Raw genomic sequence first — 20,752 nt, 5'->3', positions numbered from 1 at the left:
TTCTTGTTTCCCTGTTGAAAATAACTGAGCTCAGGGCTTTCCCCTCCCTGGATCATTAACAACTTTTGCAGCGAGGTCGAGGAAGAACAAAGCACCGTGTAACCCCGTGATTTTGGACACAAGCCCATGACTTCTACGGTCAGGGGAGGACCCGCCAGCGTCTTCCTGGCTCATGTGCCCAGTGTCCCACAAGGTTACCAGGTGCACTGGCTAGGACAGTGTCACTTCTACAGAGAAGCATCAGATACTGGCCTCAGCTGAGGAGGCAGAGCTGATTGCCACAGACTGATAGTCTAATCTGTGGAGGCAAACCCAGGGCTTATGTAATTCATTTCAGAAAGCTCTCCAACGTTCCCAAGAGCGCAGATCAGGTCAGGGAAAACGTGAATTGACTGTTGAAGAAAAGCACAAGGAGAGTAGAGCTTTACAAGTGGGTGGGGTGGTTAGGTGTCTGTATTCCCAAAGCTGAGGAATAGGAAGCTACTAGGTATTTTGCACGGAGGCATTCCAAAGACAGACTAGGGGTGCGCACACTTGCCTCCAGGTGAAGGCTAAATGTGCCTTGGGTGGCCCAAACCAGAGGACAGTTGACTAATTTCTCCCCACTCTGAGGGCTCACTGTTGAATCTATTGGGTGCACAGGGCTCTTAGTATGCCTGGGTCCCCCTCCTCTTCTCTTCTGCAGTCTGAGGGAGGAGAAGTCCTTCCCGACCCTGGTGCCCAGAGCTGTCATTTTGGCTCCACTTCTGTGAAACCTGGCCATCAGCAGGACAGGTGGCTTGGGGGCTTGTTTTTATTCACATCACATTTCCCAGTGATCTTTGGAGGGTCTCAGCTTAAGCATGGAGACAGACAGCTTTGGCTAGCTTCCACTTCCCATTAGCTTGTCTACAAGAAAGCATCCTTCCTTGTGTGTGTCTCTGAATTGAGGCAGTCAGTGCTGTTCCAGGGCTAAAATAATAATAAAAATTTCTGACAGCTTTGCAGGCAGACCCTCCCGCTAGTTTTAAATCACAGACGCTGTTCTCGGCCTAGCTCTCTGGAGCAATAAAAAGGAAAAATACAAAAAGGCAGGCTGGAAAGAATCGTGCGCTCCTGTGCGTGGGCGGAATCGTCTGGGGAGTGTTTCCAGGGAACTCTGGCAGGAGGCTTCTTGTTCATGAAGGATTTCCCCGGCACTGCGCCGGGGCAGGATAACAGATGGGCTTCTCTCTACTGCAGGAGGGAAAATACCTTTTGTCTTCGCCAATGCCCTTCACTGCAGGCCAGCAAATAGCAGAGCCGTGCAGCACCCTTTCTGTGCCTGGACGCAGTCGCCCTGTCAGGAGGCATCCGATTTTTCTCTGTAAGAATAGAAATCATTTCACGATGTTCTGCTCCTGAAAGCTGTCAGCCGTGAAGAGCGCCCTGTCCTTGTTCAGAGGCGCAGCTTCTGGAAGGCTCGAGTGGAAAGCCACAGGCATGTTCATTTTTAGAGATTGTCAGAAATATTCACAGGCTGTGACCCCCACCCTTCCCGAGGTTGCTGACCTCATTCTTTCTATCTTCAGGCTTGTACCATATGTGGACACCAGAAACGCCAGGACGGGAGATTACAATTTGAAAACATTTCCCTTGTTAGAACCAGACTCTGAGCATTTGTTAAGAAAAACTCAGCCACAGCTGAAATTCTGCAAAGTAGCCTGCAGTTTTCATAACTTTATAATCATCTTGAGTTGTTTTATTTGTAACTTCATACACAATTTGCTAAAAAGAGTAAACCAAACCAGAATTTTTCATTGAATTCTCACAACTAGGTGAGGTAGATATTGTTAGTTTCCTGATTTTAGAGTTGAGAAACTGAGAGTCAGAAAGGCTCAAGTCTTCTGAAAAGGCCAAACGAAAGAGCCATTGGTTGGTGCATTTCAGAAAACGCAGACCCTTTTGTCTTCCGCCACGTTATAAACTAGGGGTGAGTGCCGATTCTGCTCCCCCTTCATTTCCAGCTCCCTCCAGCCTCACAGTTCCTTCCGGCGTTGGTGGTTCTTGATCCTCTGATTCTCCCGAGTAGACTCCAAGGACGAGTTCAAGCTGAACCTGGTTGTTCTTAGTGTAGACTTTGGGCTTATAAATGTGTTATATGCACGCAACATTGGTAACTGCTACCTCTTTTTGAGAGTTATAATCCTTTTCTGCCTTTCTGCCTCCCGCCCTTTCCACTTCTTCTTTCTTGCTCTGCCTCTTGCGCCCTCTCTGCATGTCCTTTTTTGAGAACAAGGGACTATTTTCAATCCATCCCATAGGTTTTAAAACCAACAAATGACCCACTTTTTAATGTTGTTGTTATTTCTGAGATAGATGTTTTGGAGTATCTGGCCAAAAAAATAAAAGGCTGTATTCTCAAACTACCTGATTCTGAGTCTTCTAATCTATGTCTAATCTAATAGATCAAACTATGAGAGCAGTTTGGTCCTGAAACAGGTGATAAAAACAGCTTCCCCGTGTAGTCATTTGTTACCAGTGACATTATGTGCTTGTGCTTTTGTTAATATTGGGTAAACTGCTACACTGTACTCTCCCATCCTGAATGCTTCTTGGTGGCAAGGATGGTCTCCCTCAATTTTGTCTCCTCTCTGGTGGCTAGAAGACATTTTAGGATTTCAGCTAATTTAATTCTTACAGAAGTGTGCATGTGTCAGAGAGCTGGGAGAAATAACTCAGATACAACTGAGAAAGGCAAAACCTTTTCATTTATGGATTTCTAGCTTCTAAACAGTTGATTGGAAAAATTAATCTTTCCAGATACTTATAAATTAGATGTAGAATTGGATCCAGGGAATAATTCCAAGATTCTGTTATTTCTACAATACTGCCAGGCATTTTTAGAGAACATCTGAAAACTCTTGGAAACTTACTAGGTTGTGAAAGGAAATGTCCAGAAAAAATGTTTTAGACATTTAAAACCTTTTTCTTAACTCGCATACAGCCTGATTGGAAAATAATATGTTTACTGCAAAAATGTTTACTGGGGCTTGGGATAACAAAAAGTAATAAGGTTAGTTTTTGAGAGGAACAGAAGTAAGAATTAGATTTTGTGAAATTTTGCCATTTGTATGAAGTCTTTCTATGTAATGGAGAGTTCTTACTTTTTTCCACCTTCTCTGGTGGGCAAGATATTGAGGACTATGAAGAGAGGTACAAACAATGATTCATTAACTGCCATGATTTTATTATTAAAATTTGTGTTTTGCTTAGCAGCAGATTCCTTTCTAGAAAGAGCTATGTTGGTTGAGTAAATAAGCTGATAAACTATTGGAGCGAGGGTGTAAGACATCAAAGGGCATGTTCGGGCACTTAGGGCTTTTTGTCAAATAACTTTCACAGGATGGTGGGTTTAGGTAACTGCAGGGATTTTGTTTTGCTGACTGAAATTTGCAAGCTTGGCGCAAGAATTGAATTGCTTATGAAAAATATAGAGGATTTTTAAAAGAATAAAGGAGAGAAGGGTGGATGAAGTGTTTAGTGACTAGAATAGAATGGAAGAAGGAGGAAAGCATTGTCTCACGATGAATTTTTTCAAATGAAATTTTGTTGTGTGTTGTAAATTCTCTTTTCTACCACTCTCTCCCCTCCCCCCTTCAGTCTTAGTAAAGTTTGTACTACTTATTAATGAAGTCAGTTTTGTTTGGTTGTGAGTAGGACAAAAGGCTGAGTGTGGCCTCATGGTGGGGCCATGAGCCACGACTCCTCATGGAAGATGAGATATATCTGTATATTCAAGGAAATCAGTTCTTTTAATCCTCTGACATATGTCAGAGATCAGGAGAAAGCCAACTGTATCTATTTAATGGACATATTGCTAGCTACTATTGGATTCTAGTAGGCATCCATTACTTGAACCCACCAGAATATTCTTGTTATCTAAACTTTTGCAGAGAAGATGTGGTAGGCTGAATAATGTCCCCCCAAAGATATCAGGTCTTAACCTCTTAAATTTGTAAATGTTACCTTATTTGGAAAAAGTATCCTTGCAAATGTGATTAAGTTAAGGATCTTGAGGTGGAGAGGTTATCCTGGATTACCCAGGTGGGTCCTAAATGCCATAACATGTATCCTTATAAGATGGAGGCAGTGAGAGATATTCCACAAACACGGAGGAGAAGGTGTTATGAAGACAAGGCAGAGAGAGATTTGAAGATGCTGGCCTTGAAGATTGAAGTGATGTGGCCATAAGCCAAAGGATGTCAGCAGCCGTCATTAGCTGGAAGAGGCAAAGAATGGATTTCCTCTAGAGCCTCCAGAAGAAGCACAGTCCTGCTGATATCTTAGTTTTGGCCTGATTTCAGACTTCTGGCTTCCAGAACTGTGAGAGAATAAATTTCTGTTATTTTAAGCCACAAAGTTTATGATAATTGTCATTGCAACCAGACATTGGTATTTTGATGGTTGTCCTGAGTCTAGTGATTTTTGGCAACTTTTTACATGTAAATGATACACAACTCAGAACAGTGTCAATAATATTAATTACAAAGTTTCAGACATATACTATCCCACCAATTTAGAACCTAAACTGATTGCAAATGGCTTGGTTCAGTTCAAATTTTTAGAAGAGTCGATGTTAGTTGAAAGTGACTCCGTTGTCGAACCTAACATGTATAAAGGAAGTAGCTGGAGAAAAAGAATAAGGACAAATTGAAGGAGAGAACTTGAGGCTGTACTACTTAGCGGTTTGATACTTTAGTGGAGTAGCAACCTAATAACTCTGTTGTATATTAATCAATACATGTCTCATTTTGGGCAAAGGTTTTTCAGAATTCTTGGTGGGGAGAGGCATAATTACCAACCACAACCCACACTAGAGTGAATGCTTAGTCTGCAATCAGATTCAGTTCAGCTCAAAATCATACTTATATATTGAGCATCTGTAATGTATCAGACATTCTGCCAGGCATGGGAGATACAAGATGGGTATCGCATGGTTCCATTCTTCAGAAAATTAGAAGAGAGTCACATATTGTGTCAATGTTAAGTTCTAAAGTCAGTGATTAAGGTGAAATAACACATGAGGTCAAAATTACCCTTGGGAATTCCCTAGGAAGTCACCATGTTTGAAGTCAACATATGATCTCTCAGTCCAACACCGCATGTTTTTCTTCCAGCAATGAATCGGGTAACCATTTCATTAGATAAGGACTTGAAGAAATATTTGGCTTACATTTAGGGACCATATCATAAAATGATGCTTTTTAACATGAGGGGCGTAGCTGGTGAGACTTGCAGGAATGGGGAGAGACTGGAAAAAGAGTGTAACGTGTCCCATGTTGTGTTTACTTCAAGGATGTGCTCACTGTGTGAATGAGGGCTGGGATCTCCTTGCCATGTGTAAATTGTGGTCTATCTCTCTGCTTTTTGTCAAGTGTGTCTAGTGAATCTGGGTTAAGTGCTCTGTGATGGGACAACACTTTATGTCATTTTATTTGTTCATTCATTCAACATTTACTAACAGCTAGTAAGGTAGAGAAGAAGGTATTGCTGAGGAAGTTAAAATTGGTAAGGTATGATTTATGCTCTGAAGGATATTACTGTCTAATGGGGAGATAAAACATGTATGTATTTTGGTAGTGAACATTGTCAATGGAGTTCAGAAAAGGGAAGTTACTTCTGGTGGGGGATGCAGAAAAGACTTCATGGGGGAAGTGATATTTTAGCTGGGTTTAATCTGAAGGGTAGGAGTTGAAGATGTGAGGAAAAGTGGGAAATAACTTTCTAGACAGAGGTAAAGTGTGAGGAAGGCACAAAACGCAAGTAAACTTCAGGCTTTCTTGGGAAATAGCAATTTTAAGAGAGAATGAGAAATGTCCATTGCCAGTTGAGGTCAAGTAAAAGGATAAAGTTTACATTTCCACCTGAAACAACTAATAAAGGGGACAAAATATGTAAAACAATAGTTTTCAAGACATCAAACATCAGGCAATGAAGGAGAGTGATCCTTGAGAGACGGGAAACCAGTGAGATGGTCCCTAAGATTGTCTCAGATTACTGACGGGAGAGAGTTTCCAGGCTGTAGTGCAGAGAGCGTACCCAGATTGAGCCTGGCAGTCTCCTTAAATTGAGGAAATGGAGCAGTGAGTTCAGGGAGGCTAAGAGGGATAGAGTTCTCAAGGAAGAGTACTAGAAAGGAGAAATATGCACAGAGAAGAAACTCTGGAGCTCTGTAGAAATTCTCCTTAAGTATCCAGTAAAGTACTGATCAGCACATACGTATAAGGGAACTATCATAGCCGAGAAAGAACCACCCTGAAGATCATAAGGAACAATACAGAAGCTCACCTTAGGGCAGGGAATAGTGCCTGTTCCTAACAGCTATATTGGAAAAGCTCATAAATCACAGGGCTTTGGATCAAATACTCAGAAGGATCTTTCCCTGGTAATAGGGCAAAATTAACTTTAGATCACATGTTGCTCTGGTTTTTCCAAACAAAGCTTAAATGTAAGATCTGAAAGGATCAAAATGCTACTAAGAAACTTAACTGTATCCCAGAATAAAGCTCAAGAATATTTATAGAAATGGAAAAATATTCAGCACCCAAAAAGGTAAAGTTGATGTCTTGTCCACTGTACTGCCAAATGTATCTCCTCCTCTGTCCTCGCCCATCTCAGAATGGTGCTAGCTTCAATGGTTCTAGCTTCTAGCTTGGCTGCCTGACCCAAGGAAGCCCCAGACTGATGTAAATGGCTTAATTTCAGAAATGGTGGCACAGACAATTTCTGTGGTAGACATGTTTCCTGATTAATAGAATGGACTAACATTCTATCCATTTGTTCTTGACTTCTGCTGCCCTGCAGAATTTTATAAAAAGTTGGCCCCCAGAGGTGGTGTACTCTGACAATGCTCCAGAAAAGGAACATTTAGTTTAGTAATTTATTGGTACGGGATGGAGGATGCTCTGATATAGCATTCTCATTTCCTTTTATTATTCCAATATTACAAGCATGCAGACCATCTGTCTTCACAAGAAAACCTTAATGTAGAAACCTAAGCAATTATGAAGTAATGAAGATCTTATAAAAGAGCTATCAGTAAACCACAGGAGTGGCGGCACTTGTAAAACTAGAATGAATACGAATCAGCAAAGCCTGCATATGTGTGCTCTTCAATCCTAAGAATGCTACTTAGCTAATTTACAGACTCGTTGGCAATTCATTTCAAAAGAGAGAGCAGTTTGAGATATTTTTAAGTAGAATGGTTCTTGGCAGGTAGGTTCTAATAAATCTGACTCTATTGACTATGGGCACACATGAACAGATGCTGAGATAATAAAAGAGGGGAAGAAGTGCAGAATATAACTGGTGAGTTCAGCCTGGCTTTGAGTCCTTGCACTGTCATTTATGAACTGTGTGATCTCGGCCAATTTATTTAATCCAGCTGGGGCTCAGTTTCCTCATCTGTAAAATGAAGACAATAGTATCTACCTCAGAGTATTGTTGTGAAGATTCAATGAGGTACTGCAAATAAAACACTTAGCTGGAGCCCTTTAATATGTTATCTAATAACAATTATTAAAGGAGAAATCGTACAAGTCCACATTAATTGATATTTTTGGATGGAATTACAATAATAAAAGATAAAAGACTTCAAATAGTGTCTCATGTAATTTTACTGACATTGCCCAATTCCAATTCTCTTGGAACCTGGCTTTGTTACATGCACCATTATAAATAATATAGAAGGGGTAAACCCGGTAGAAGTGCTTTTCTTAAATCTTTGTTGCTTTGCTTTAAAAATTTCATCTTAAAATGCATTGTATTGTTGAGTAGAGCAGGTGTCTGGCCTGTGTTGGTGGCCTGGTAGAGATCCAGGACCTCAGAGATTCTTCTCAGGGCTTGTGATTCAAGAGGAACCTTGGCACATCAGTAAGATAGTGCTTCATCATAGATGCCAGATTGATCTTTCGACAGTAATTCTGACCCAGATTAGAACTATGAGGAAGTAATAACATGAGATTTCTACTGAACAAACAAATTTCTACTGAACAAACGATTGCCCCTACAGAGATTCAGAAGGGACACTTTCATGAGAGAGAAATGAAAAAAACAAATGGGCCAGGGGACTTGGCATGAGAGAGGGCAGATAAAACATCAGTTTTAAATGTCCCCTGGCATGGTAACAGGTAAGCTTGATTTGGTTGGATCTCAATATGATTTTTGGAAGCTGGGATAAAACTCCTAGAAATTAGGTCAGTTAACTACTTATGTTCCTGGTTATACTCTCTTTCCTGTTTAATATGAAATGACATATTTGGAAGGCGAGGGAAGTTGACCCTTCACCTTTCCGTATCTAATTATAAAAGGTTCCAAGGTGCTCACCTTAGAATGGAATCAACAGTGATTCCCTGGCACCTTGCTTCCAAAACTTTGCCTTGGCTGGAAAAGACTTCTGAGAAGAGCAATGAGATTATCTGGGAAATTAGAAAGGTTGGCCTGTGAGGACAAATGAAAAGGATGATTTATTTATAAGTTGTTAACAAAAGATTTATAACTTCTTGAAGTGAGGGAGAGGCATGATTTATTGTGCCAAGAACCAAAGAGCGGAGGTGTCCAGGAGGGAGTGCGGGTTAGTGGACCTGAGGCTAAGGAGGAGAGCCTTGGGTATGGAGAACCAGAGTAAGATGTGGACTTCAGGAAACAGCTTAGGCAGTAACAGGACAAGTTTGGCCGGATGGGGCTTGTCAGCTATTTAGTGATGGTTTATGTCAGAGAAAAGCAGGCAGGATAGTAAGTCTAGGGGCTTGAGGACTAGAGACTGGGGCTCAGACTGTTTCGGGAGAGCAGTCCTGGACAGCAGGTGACACTGAAGTGAAGTGCTGCTCTGAAAGCAGAGGCTATTCACTCTCTGGGCCCTGTGTCCTACTTCCTATTGGTCACGACTCGGGGCCTATAGCTGTTAACTGTGGCCGGAAATGGGTCAGGGCCCTCAGAAGAACTTCACCCCTTATCAGGACAAGGGGGCAGAGCTGCATTCCTGCCATCGTTAAGAATCCTGGAATTTGTAAATGGCTCCTCCCTTGAGCCCAGGCTAAGGTGTAAGCGTTCAAGGTTCACTTTCAAGTACCTATGTCCAGCTTGAAACCAGCTGACCGTTATTTAGGTCTGGAGTTTGGTGTTTGCAAGGAGGAGTGGAAAGTTTATGTACTTGTTTTAGGTTACAACTTCTGTTCTAAATCTTATCTTGTCTGCTTATTATTGTTTGGGATTTCTGGTCCACGCATGTCACTCATGTTTTCCTGTAGCTGTTATTGGTTTTTAAAGAGCACATTTTTTCCTCCTAATTTCTAGGGATTTTAGATATGAGACAAGGTATGTGTCATCTTGATCTAATCTGTTTTAGCTGCTTAAAAAAAGTTTATTTGGAAATAATTTCAAACTACAAAAATTATAGAAATACTACAAAGAATTTCAGTATATCTTTTACCCAGACTCACCTGTTGTTAGCATTTTGGCCCATTTGACCCATCTGCTCTATCATTTGCTGTCTCATATATTACTTTTTTGGACCCATTTGAAAGTTTCATATAGTATAATTGTTTACCTTTAAATATTTCAGTGTATATTTCTTAAGAATAAGACTGTTTTCTTATTTAATCGTGGTACAGTGATCAACCTCAGTAAATTTAGCAGTGATGCAATACTTTTACCTAATCTGCCTTCTTACAGTGCAATTTTGCCAGTTCACTCTATAAGGCCTTTTATGGTATTTCTGTACGTGTGTGTACTTTTCCACCTGCTTTAGGATCAAGTGTCATGTTTAGTTGTCATGTCCTTTTAGTCTCCCTAATCTGGAACAATTACTCAGCCTTTTTATGATATTGACGTTTTTGAAGAAGCAGTCCCTTTTTAAAGCAGAACATTCCCCATTTTGGGTTTGTGTATGATTTGTCATGATCAGTTTTAGTTTATGTACAACCAATGCGAATACTATGTAACTGATATTGTGTCCTTCTCTGTGTATGTCATCCAGAGACGCACAATTTCTGCTAGCCTCTCATTTATGATGATTTTGATCAGTGTTGCCTAATTTCTCCAATGTATAGAAACTATTATTTTTCTTTGCTCCTAATATGCAATCTGTGGTGAGGAATTTTAAGATCATGCAAATGTCCTGTTCCTCATCAAAGTTTACTCCCTATATGTCTAGTAGAATGTCTAAAATAAAAAAGACTGACAATACTGAGGATGTGGAGCAACTGTAATTCTCATATGTTACTATGGGAATGTAAAATGGCGCAACCCCTTTGGAAACTATCTGGCAATTTCTTATAAAGTTAAACAGGCACTTCCCATATGACCTAGGAATTTTGCTTTTAGTTATTTAATGGAGATTTGAAAGCATATGTCCATACAAAGACTTGTGCACAAATGTATGTGCCAGCTTTATTCATAATAGCCCCAAATTGGAAACAACCCAAATTTCCATCAACTAGCGACCACATATACAAATTGTAGCATATCTGTATTATGGAGTACTACTCAGTAATAAAAAGGAACAACATTCTGATACATGCAACAGAATGAATGAATCCTAAAAACATTATGCTCCCTGAAAGAATCCACACACAAAAGAATATGTGCTGTACGATTCCATTTACATGAAATTCTAGAAAAGGTAAAACTAATACCTAGTGAGAGAAATCAGATCAATGGTTGAGGCTGGGGGTGGGAGAGAGACATTGACTGCAAGGGGCACATGGGAATTTTTAAGGTGATGGAAAAGTTTTTAATCTTGATTTTAGTGGTTACACACGTGTAAAAATTTACCAAAACTCATCAAACCCTACAAATAATGAGTGCATTTTCTTATGTTAAGTTTTGCCTCTATAAAGTTGGTAATTTCCCTCCTAGATTTCGCATCCATTGATGACTCTTCCCTGACCCAATCCCTATTGTGGTGATTACAAAATGATGATTTGCTAACTCCAACATTCACTCCATGTTTACCACTTGGTACTTGGCAATTCTTCTATAAGCAAGTGTCCACACCTCTCCCTGTATCTGTCTTTCCTTGTTTGTTATTGTTACAGACTCATGGACTTCCATTTCTTCCCCCCAAAGGCTTATAATCTATTAATGCCTTTAATTATTTTGGCACTTAAATTGTCTCATGTTTGGCCTGAGGTCGCCCTTTCAAGCTGGTGCCTGTGTCCTTGTGACATGCCCCATCATTCATTTTTGAGCACTTCCTTACTTTCTGGCATAAGATGAGGTTCCTGGCTCATCTTGTACCTTTTCTGCCCCACTCCTGGAATAGCCATTTCTCAAGATGTCCTGGTTCCTATCAGCTGGGAATGGTAATAGAAACCAAGATCCAGCTACTAGATGTGCTTGTTGCTTCTGGGGTAACTGTGCTTCTAGGCCTTTTGGGAGCTGTTTAGTTTGCTTTCTACTAGAGTCACGCAAATGAGAGGAACAGAGATTAATTACTGGAAACTTCTCCAAGAGGATGAGGAAGAAGAGTGAGAGTGAGAGGGGAGAAAATAATCCTTTAAAAAACTAATTTTCTTACAAAAATAATACATTTATTCTTAAAACATGGCAAATAGTTTGACAAAATTAAAAGAACTAGAAATCATCCAAATTGCAAACTTAAAGCAATAATCACTCTTAATATTTGCATGCTCTAGACTTTGATTTAGCCCCCTTTAGTGTCACCATCTTGTATTCTTCATTTACTTTGTGGATTTTCATGTTTACTCTCTTGATCAGAAAGCGAATACTGTGTTCCCGTTGGATCCCTGTTGGTCACTACTTCTCAGGAAGGCAGCCACCTCTGTGGTCTGTGTGTGTGTATGTGTGTTGGTGTATGTGTGTGTGTGCATGCTCTGTGTGTGTCTTAGGAAGGAGAAGCAAAATGAGCATAAAATGGAGGTGGGATCTAGGGAAAGTAGGCTTTGGAATTCTATTTCCAAGCAAGGCAGGGCAAGGGTAGAATCTCTTTCTTTAATGATCATTTTTAATTTCACAAGCTTCTACCTAGGTTTAGCAAGGCAGCCTGGCCAAGGCTATATGAATACTAAAAAGTGGTCTTATGATTTTCTTCTTGTTACTTGGAGTATCCATTAATGAGTCCAATTTATGGTGTCACTGTTGCTTAATTAGAATCTAGTGATGGGCCGGCCCTGTGGCTTGGTGGTTAAGTGCGCGCGCTGCGATGCTGGTGGCCCGGGTTCGGATCCCGGGTGTGCATCGAGGCACCACTTCTCCGTCCATCCTGAGGCCGAGTCCCACATACAGCAACTAGAAGGATGTGCAGCTATGACATACAACTATCTACTGGGGCTTTGGGGGGAAAAAAATAAAATAAATAAAATCTTTAAAAAAAAAAAAAAAAAAAAAAGAATCTAGTGAGTTGTGGCCTGGCTGGAAGATCCCCAGACAAGACCCTATTAGAACTCAATAATAAGGCACAGATGATCTTTCCTCACATTTTAGTGCATTTGTTACCCTGTAGATTCCAGAGAATGGTTGGCTTCTATAACGCGAAATAGATGAAACCCTGACACTTGAGTCATTTAATACTGAACTAAGAGAACCCAGGAGAATACTCTACAGGAAACACTGACAGGAGGTGGGGAGGCCTTCTCCGGCTCTAATTTCTATTATTGAATAAGAGGAAGACAGGGATGCCCATTAAGTGATTGGAATGGCTGTCTCAGCTTATGTTTCCTGTTGTGAAATCAAATTTACAGAATGGAAACTCCATTATAGTATTTTCTTTGATTCATCCAACAGACACACTGAACATATTATAATGGAAATTCATCATGGTACTACTAATTTTTTCTCTTTTTCTTCTAATTTTCTCCTTGTTCTTATTTTTCATTTTGCAGACAATGGGCTGTATTGGTTTTGTAAAAAGTATATAAACTTTATAAGAAATTCAAGTAATAAAGAAAAGGAAAAGGAAATGGAATGAGGCAAGAGCCTGTTTAGAAATGATGTTCCTAATATTTGGTGAACCCTATTTTACAGGTGTTTTAATCCATATATTCAGACGTGATAGATAGAAATAATTTAGAAAACTGAGATCATATGATACATGCCAATTTAAATATATCAAAGCTTTCCTTGACTTTCACTTGACTTTGAGAAAAAAAGACACTAAAATTAAATTGGAGGAATTGCTAAAATCTGGTAAATATTTTTTCACTATATGGGATTTTCTTTCCTAAAAGATCCCCCTATGGTTAAGAAAAAGGATTTGGAAAAATTAAGATGTGCTCATATGTGCATGTCTGTGTGCATGCATGTGGTGCGTGATGTTGTATTTGCATGCGAGCATATTTTGCATGTGCACGTGTGAGTGTATGCCTGTGCGTGTGTGTGCCAGTGTGCAAGTGTGTTTGTGTGCATGTGTGAGTGCTTGAAGGTGTGTGCATGTGTATGTGTGTTTGTAAAAACGAGTCTTTGGGGCTGGGATCCCTAAATCCTTACGTAAATTGAGAAGTCTATCTTATGAGAGGACGTCTTGATTCAAACTTTGTTTTCCTTGGAAATTTGTAGACATCACTACACTTTCTTTTGGATTATTGGTGTAGAGAAATCTAAGAATAATCTGATTTTTTTTTCACTTTGTCTGACTTTATTAGTGTGAATGTCTATATGATTTTTATATACTTAAAGCTAAGTGACTTCTTCAATATGTGTTTTAGTGTTTATCCCTCAGCATATCCCTTTTTCCTAGCATATGGTAAAGGCTTTGGAGTTGCAGATTCAAATCTTTCTTGATTTCAGGAGAAATGCTAACATATATTTGATATATCAACATTGGTTTTGGTAGACAGTCTTTGTCTCTTATTTCAGGAGTTTCCTTCTATTCCTATTTGACTTGGGGCTTTTATTTGAAATGTTGTTGGATTTTATAAATGTTTTCTCTTTTAATTTGATGTTGTAGTGCATTAAGTTCATGGATTTCCTAAAGGAATTTTCTTTGCATTCCTCTAATTGAATACTTCTTGGTAATGGTGTAATATTATTTCAATATACTGCTGGATTTAATTTGCTAATATTTTATTTTGAATTTTTGTATCTATATTCATGAGTGGAATTTGTGTACTTTAATCAATATTGGTATTAAGGTGATATTAACTTCATAAATAACTATCCTTTTTTGCACTTTTACTATTATAGGAACTGTTTTATGAAGTTTTAATTTAACATGCCTACAAAGTCCGCCCATAAAAATACCTGGGGCAAATGTCTTTTTAAAATGCAGATTTTAAAATTTCTTTTTCAATATCTAATATGTTTATTGGACACTTCATATTTTCTGCTTTTTCTTGGACCAATTTTGGCACCTTCTATTTTTCTCGAAAAATCATCCATTTCCTCTAGCTTTTCAAAAACCTTAGTCTAGAATTGCAGATGATGTTGTTTTATAAGTCTTTTGATCTCTTCCATGCTTATGTCATTCTTTTTATACCTAATATTGTTAATTGCTTTTTCCTCTTTTTATTAATCAGAGCTCCAGGGGTTGATCTATTTCACTTTCTTTTTTAGAAGCAGCTTTTTAAAATTTATTTATCCTTTCTATTATTTGTATTTTCTCTTTCATTAAATTTAGTTTTTAAAAACTTTTTAAATTTCCTACAAGTTATGCTTATGTTGGATCCAGGTTATCTTTGTAATTCTTTTATTTTTTTCTTCCTCAAATTCTGCCTGCTTGATTTTTGTCGACTTATGTTAACTCATAATTTCTTCTTTGAACCATTGAATCTCTTCTTTGAGCTCTTTTTAAAGAATTACTAAGCTTTCTGCAATTTCTTTGAGGCTATAAATGACTATTACTCTGAACACTTTTAGTGTTTCTTTTTGGCAATTCCCCTTTTAAGTGTGTCCTCTAATTGCTCATTGCTTATATATTTTTTCTACTTCCCTCTTTTTCTGCAGATTTTTAATGTACATGTCCAACTTGGCTCCTTTCTGATTGTTACTCATCTCTGAGTTTGCCTGGCCTGGTTTAGAGAGTGTAGGGAGGGAGTGGGTTGGTGGCAAAGAGGAGGAAGAATGATCTGGATAGTCCTAAAAGTCCACTTTGGTTTTCTGTCTTTAATCTCTCCCCTTAAATCTGTTATTTCCTTTTTCCCATAAGTCTTTTAGGTAACAGACTTTCTGAATCATGATTTGGCAGCTCCTGACTCCTGCCCCTCCCTCATCAGCCTTACCTGTGAGATCTTCCTTGGCTAGGATGCTACATTGCAGGCAACAGAAGGGCCTGGCAACAAGATTCTTCCTTCAGTCTCACCTCCTCTGCTTTTCTGCCTTGTCGGAATGGGTCTCTATAGGAACAGTCCCAGTTTCTTCAGGATACTGTGCATGTCTCTAGATCTCAGTAATCAATCACAGGATCAGTAGCAACACATGTGATGGCTGTAAACTCACTTTTGAGGAAATCTGTATCCAGACATGGGCCGGTGGCTCTGCACACTCCCTTGTCTTAATCCAGGCCGCACAGAATTTGGCTGGAGGATCACAGAGTTTGTAGTTAGTGTTTCTGGGTTCTTTCCCGCTGGACCTTTCAGAGAGCAGTGGAAAAATCAGCTGAATGTGCTTTCACTATCTGCTGTATTTTCTTTCTAGTGGGAGTGCTGGAGAGAAAGGTAGCAGCGGGGAAAAGAGGAAGAAGCTTGGAAAATCTACTCACCAGTTCATCAGTCCTCAACTTACTGAGAAATCCGTAGTTACATTAGAATAGAGAGGAGAGGCAGACCATTTACATTGGGAGAAAATGACTTATTGGGATTGGTTTTGTTATTCTTTGAAGTCTCAGAAAACTACGACCCAATTTATATTTATATTTTTTCTGTTACGATGCTTCATGTGATCAAGGTTGTGTTTATTCATCTCTAGCGTCAGCCTCATTGCTTCTGTTAGCGGAGATTTAGTGGGCGACTTGTGTGCTCTGTTTCAACATTAATGACCAAAAGTCCATATCCGTTTCCAGAGGTAAACAAGGTGAATTCTTCAACCAAGCAGCCTCGAGTAGCTGCCAAGCTGGAGGCAGAGTGAACGTGTAGCTGAGCGCTGAGATCAAGTGGGAGAGGGCTGGGCTCTTGTTTCTCAGCTTCAAATCCACCTGTCTATACTCTGCTTTGTAATGCTGGGGCTTGCACTTGGCAAAACATCCTTGTCTTTTGCCTGCTGGCTTTCAGTTAGGTCTGCCTGTAGGAGGCCCCAGAGAATGACTAGAAGGCTGGAGTAGCGAGAATTGACATGCTCTGTCTGGTTTGCTCCCTGTTCCTGCCAGCAATGCCCCTTCATCCTGGCAGTGTAGTTAGTTCAAGTTTCCAGCTTTTATTTCCACCTTCTAAGAACCAGCTTCATCGCATCTCCTTGGATGTAGTAGCACCAGCCAGGCAGCGCCCCCTCCTTAGAGGTCTGAGTTCTAAGAAGTAAACTTGGTATTCTGCACACACACATGACGTATATATTTTAAGCAAAGTTTATCATTGTTTGAAGTCAATGATTTATCTTAAGTAGTCATGAGTGGGGAACCCTAAAATAGAAAGAATGAAATTAGTAAATATTAAGGGAGAAAGAGGAAGAGGGTTATAGGATTCTGATATTAACACTCTTCTCTTTGGATGTTCTTCAGCTGGTTGTGGTGCAAACACAACTAGCAAAATCTTTTAATATTTTTCTTTTGCTGATAGCTACTAACAATTGTATTGCTAGATTTCTAGAGTTATATTTGATTATACTATGAAACAAATACAACATTGCAGCTGAAGGTGAGTGTAACATGTAGAATAAGAGGAAGAGAAAGATCTAGATTCAGAAACAAAATCCTCATAAAAACTAAAAATATGAAAAGCGTCAGTAATTTCACAGGCCAACTCCCGTGTGTGAAATACTTGACTAAGCACTATAGTCCTAGATCAGGGACTACACACTCTTTCCGGAAAGCATCTGAGGAGCAAAGCCCACCATTTTGTGGTGGAACACTGGCCATCCAGAAACACATTTGTGATGCTAGTGAGAAATAATTTGAGGCATTAAGCCCACAGGCCTTATGTGCTTGGGAGTTTGATATTGTTATCACTATTTTTAAAAAACATATTTTAAACATTGTTCTTTAGAGGTCAATTCTTTTTTTCATCTTTCAGTATATGTGAATACTGCAATTCCACAAGCCTACACTTTGCTTAGTGCTTTTCTCTAGTAACTGGGATATACAGGTTTTATTCACAGTGAAACGTGTCAGATGGCAGTTTAAGGTTTTCACATAATTGGTGCATCTTTCCCTTCAGTATCTAGAATGCTATTGTATTGAAGTGTTGTAACTTGGAAATTCTTCAGTCTTGTATATATGCAGACACAAATACACCTATGTGTTTATTTAATGGCCACTTGATGACTTTCCCAATTGCCTTCCTTTGTTAATACATTGTTGTAATTTAACTTTCCTACAAGACATAGTATTTGCAGGATCCATTAAAGTAATTTCAATTTTATTTCTTTGTAATTTCAATTTGGTGGAAGTGATTTATAAAATGTTCACTTTTACAAAAAACATCCAAATTCAGTCTATGCTGATACAGAAAGAGGACCATCTGTGGTAGTTTCTTAGATCAGCTTGAAGTGTACAGACTAACTGCCTTCATCTGGCAAACCAGGTTATTTGTGTGGCTTATTCAGTGATGTCAATGTGTGGCTAATTTCCATGTCCCGCTCCACTTTGGAGCTTGGGGAGCTGATACCTCTGTTTCTGTATATTGACTCATCTAAATTGTTCAGCCCATGTGATTACATTTGAAATATCTGGAGGATATAGTTTGAATAACCCCTGCTTGTGGATTGTCTTGCTTATATGGATTTCTTTCTTTCTTTCTTTCTTTTTTTTTTTACGGAGGAAGATTAGCCCTGAGCTAACATCTGTGCCAGTCTTCCTCTATTTTGTGTGTGGATCACCGCCACAGCATGGCTGATGAGTAGTGTAAGTCCGTGTCCAGGTTCGGAACCTGCAAACCTGGGCTGCTGAAGCGAAGTGTGCCAAATTTAACCACTAGGCCACAGAGCTGGCCCCCGATTTATTTCTTAATTTATGCAACAAGTATGGTGAGTCACTGTCATGTGCCAGGCACTACGTTAGACTCTGGGCAATAGTCATAGTACAGATAAGATCCTTGTGCTCATGGGGCTAACATCCTTGTGGAGAGAGATAGACAATAAAGTAGTAAAAAGCATACTAAAAAGATTAATGATAATTATAGTAAGTGCTTGGAAGGAAAATAAATAGGGTCATGTGACAATAATTGGTGTGTGAGTAAGAAGTGGTCCGAGGAGGTCTATCTAAAGAGGTAGCACTTGGACTGAGGCCTGGGAATAAGAAGGAGTCAGTCCTGCTGAAAAGCCTTGAGGAAGAATGCTCTGGTGTAGGCTGAAGGAAGAGCAAGCACCAAGGCACTGAGGCACTGAGGCAAGACAGAGCTTGGGCTACTTGAATAACAGAAAGGAAGTCAGGGGCATGGAGTATAGGGGGCAAGTAGGAGCATGGGAAATAATAACCATCATGTAGTGACTTTTAGAAATTTAGATTTTATTCATAGTGCAGTCAGATCCAATAAAGGAGTTTAAGCTGGTGAATGACAAAATCTGATATATGGCAGCAGTTATGTTCCTAATTGGAATGGTATAACGTGGATATTTGTCTATTTTTTCATAATCTAGGAATATAATTTTTAAGTTTCTATTGCCTAAAAAGTGCTCAAAATTATTATTTCATTGAAAGTCTAAAATTAGATTAGATGAGATCCTGAAAAATTGAGGATTGCCAATAATACACCAATTGTTTCTTTTCATCCTCTACCTTCTGTCTTTTGTAAAGAGATCCATTCATTGTAGAGCAGTCATTGTTAATGCTTAATAATCATGAATCTGATCAGGACCCCAAGGACTCATACATTAGAGGCCTTGGAGTAAGAAGGCTTATCTGTGAGTTGAATAGGGGGTGGGGGAGGATGAGAAATGGCAAATTTGTCTTCTCATTGGCAGCTGTCCTGGGCTCAGAGTGGTCTCTGAATGGTAGGACTTTGGGTCAGGACATTATATCGACTCTCCCTTTCCTTCTTCCTTCTTCCTCCACTAGCCTGTGCCTAGGCCTTGGAAACCCTTGAACCTATGCTGCAGTGTAGAATGTCATGCAATGAAGACATGGTCTTGTAACCAGTTTCCAGGAATTCTATTAAAAAAAAAATGAAGCTTATTTTATGTTTATTGTTGTCAGGCGTAAATATGCCAGCTGGGCATTAGGGTTAGGTTGTATTGGAGTATTGGGGAGCTGGGGAAAGAAAGAAAGTGACCGATAGTCCACCGCCTAGCTTCGGCGTTATGGAAGCATAATGGCATTATGGAAACTGTAGTTATAGAGATAGTTTTCTACTATGAAAATAATTTTCCATTATGGAATTCTTTAGTTCTACTTGTTGACACTGGTAAGGAGGAACCCAAAAGATAAACATTTCCAATATATTTAGGGGATGTAAAAGAGACAAGAGCAGTGCAGTTATTCTTTTAGAATAGGGCTTCTCAGCCTTGGTACTATTGACATTTGGGGCCATATAATTCTTTGTTTGAGGGGTGAGGCTGTCCTGTGCGGTATAGGATGTTTAGCAGCATCCTTGGCCTGTACCCATTAGGTGCCAGTAGCATTCACTACAGTTGTGACAACCAAAAATATCTGCAGGCATTGCCGAATGTCTTCTGGCAAGCAAAATCACAGCTCATTGAGAACTACTGTTTTATGTCCTCAGCCAGATTATCCCTAGGCCCTGTTTTTCCTCCTGCATCTTGACTCTGAGCAATCACCTGTCAGTGAACATCTAGACCTTTTCAACTTTTTTCATCAATCCCTTCCCTACGGGAATTGTGAAATATGTCTGTGTAAGTACCTGCAGTCATTCCAATATCTCCTTATTTAGTTTATTTTAAATGTTCAAAGACTTGACTTTGCTCTGATTATCAGCTAGGAGAACTTAGAAAAGATTGCTTAGAGAGATGTTGAGTGTTATCTGTGGTAAACATGAGGTGAGAGCAAAGATACCATCAAGAGAATGAGGCAGGGAAGAATCCTTTTTATCTTATCATATAAAGCTAACATTTGGTCATATAATCTCTCAGGGTGAGTAGAACCAAATTTTGTTTTTGTGGACTTCAGTTCTGTCAAATGACAGAAAGAAATAACAACTTGAAAGACATGGCATTTTAAGGTTCTAAAATAATGTTAATAAAACTAACCTTAGCATCCTAATTTTATAACAACAAAAAAATTCATCTATGAGTATGTTTAGAAATTGATGGCATTCAACTTATGACCTTAAATGTGTGCTTTGAGGATATTCTGGAATGGTGAAACGAGCAAAACCTGATTCTGGTAAAATGTGATTTGGGCACTTAGCAGCTGGGCGACCTTGGGCTTTCATTCAATTTAGGAAAAAAATGGTTATTTATTAGACATGCATATGCATAATGCTTTCAATTGGGATAACCATCCTTTAAAGACCCTTACTGGAGGTCATATATGTGATATCATTTCATAACTCTTGAATATGTAATAAGATGGAGAGAAATATACATTCTCTATATTTCAGGAGGAGGAATTCAAGGATTTAGGGTCTCATTGACCAAACTTAAACATTGGCAATACCATAGACACAATTTTATTGGATCAACTCAATCAGATCAAACTTCAGTTTTACAACTAATTTTTTTACTTACTTAG

This window comes from Ceratotherium simum, chromosome 4 (assembly GCF_057802395.1).
Source record: "Ceratotherium simum simum isolate JZ-2026a chromosome 4, ASM5780239v1, whole genome shotgun sequence".
NCBI lineage: Eukaryota > Metazoa > Chordata > Mammalia > Perissodactyla > Rhinocerotidae > Ceratotherium > Ceratotherium simum.
This window is presented reverse-complemented; position numbering follows the sequence as displayed.